We start from the raw sequence: 2,249 nt of genomic DNA, 5'->3' as shown, positions 1-2,249 counted from the left end.
ACACTCTTACTTATTGAAAGGACTACGATAGATTCCGTACAGTTGTGGGTCATCAAGACTCTTTTCTGGCGACGTTGCTGGGGAGTGAAGTGCCTTTGGTAAGTGGAATTTGGTAAGGAAACATTTATATAGTGTGCTGAAATTTATTGTCACTTGTCACTATGGAAACTAATCCTTTAAGGAGCTTTTTAGGGGTATATTCACCTCGAACGGAAGCACAAGGAGTTGCTCCTCAAGCTACTGCACCTACTAAATTTTTTTGTTATGAAATTCCTTCGGGTATGCTAGAGAAACTGTTGGCCAATCCTTTTTCAGGAGATGGAACATCACATCCCGACTTGCATCTAATCTATGTAGATGAAGTTTGTGGTTTATTTAAGCTTGCAGGTTTGCCCGAGGATAAGGTCAAGAAGAAGGTCTTTCCCTTATCTTTGAGGGATAAAGCGTTGACATGGTATAGGCTATGTGATGATACTAGATCGTGGAACTACAACCGATTGAAATTGGAATTTCATCAAAAGTTTTATCTTATGCATTTCGTACATCGTGATCGGAATTATATCTATAACTTTTGTCCTCGTGATAGATAAAGTATCGCTCAAGCTTGGGGGAGGCTTAAGTCAATGTTATATTCATGCCCCAACCATAAGCTCTCGACAGAAATTATTATTCAGAACTTCTATGCTCGGCTTTCCCCTCATAATTCCTGTACCGGTTCTTTTATGAAGAGAGATATTGACTTCAAATGGAATTTATTGGAAAACATTAAATGCAACTTTGAAGATTGGGATTTTGATGAAGGTAAGGAGTCAGGTATGAATCTCAAGTTCGATTGCGTTAAATCCTTTGTTGAAACAAATACTTTTTGTGATTTTAGCACTAAACATGGACTTGACTCTGAGATAGTAGCTTCATTATGTGAATCATTTGCTGCTCATATTAATCTCCCTAAAGAGAAGTGGTTTAAATATCATCCTCCCTTAGAAGTCAATGTAATTAAACCCAATCCAGTTGAAGAGAAAGTCATTGCTTATAATGATCCTATTGTTCCTAGTGCTTACATTGAGAAACCACCCTTCCCTGTTAGAATAAAGGATCATTCTAAAGCTTCAACTGTGATACGTAGGGGCTACATTAGAACACCTACACCCCGTGAGAAAATTAGAGTTGAACCTAGCATTGCCATTATCAAAGATCTCCTGTCCGACAATGTTGATGGGCACGATATTCCCCTCTGTGAAGATGCTGCTAAAATTGCTAAACCTCATACTAGAGACAAACATAGGCATGTTGTTGGCATGCGTGTTGTTTCTGTTAAGAGAGCAGATCAATGTTATCATGGTTTATGTGACGTGGGTGCTAGTGTTAGTGCAATACCTCGATCCTTATATGATGAAATTAAGGATGAGATTGCACATGTCGAGATGGAACCTATTGATGTCACTATTCAGCTTGCCAACAGAGATACTATTTGCCCTTTGGCAATTGTTAGAGATGTTGAAGTCTTGTGTGGTAAAACTAAGTATCCTGCTGATTATCTCGTTCTTGCTACCACGTAAGATAGCTTTTATCCCATCATATTTGGCAGACCTTTCCTCAATACTTTCAATGCTCATATTGACTGTGAGAAGCAAACTGTCACTGTTGGCTTTGAAGGTGTGTCGCATGAGTTCAATTTCTCCAAGTTTGGTAGACAACCTCATGAAAAAGAGTTGTCTAGTAAGGATGAAATTATTGCTCTAGCTTCTATTGATGTGCCTCCTACAGATACTTTAGAGCAATACTTGCTTGAGCATGAAAATGATATGCATATGGATGAAAGGAATGAGATAGATAGAGTTATCTTTGAACAACATCCTATCCTTAAGAATAATTTGCCTGTTGAACTGCTTGCTTGATACTCTTAATTATGCTTATCTTGATGAAAAAGAGATGTATCATGTTATTATTAGTGCTAGCCTTTCACAGCATGAAGAAAAGAAATTATTGAAAACTCTGAGGAAGCACCGTGCTGCTATTGGATATACTCTTGATGATCTTGAGGGCATTAGTCCCACTCTATGTCAGCACAAAATGAAAACTGATCCTGATTCCAAACCAGTTGCTGATCATCAACGGAGATTAAATCCTAAGATGAAAGAGGTAGTAAGAAAAGAAATACTAAAGCTCATGGAAGCAAGTATTATCTATCATGTTGCTCATAGTGATTTGGTAAGTCCGATGCATTGCGTCCCCAAGAAAGGAGGTAT

The sequence above is a fragment of the Hordeum vulgare genome, chromosome 6H (assembly GCF_904849725.1).
Source record: "Hordeum vulgare subsp. vulgare chromosome 6H, MorexV3_pseudomolecules_assembly, whole genome shotgun sequence".
NCBI classification, from domain to species: Eukaryota; Viridiplantae; Streptophyta; class Magnoliopsida; order Poales; family Poaceae; genus Hordeum; species Hordeum vulgare.
Note: the sequence above shows the minus strand (reverse complement) of the source record.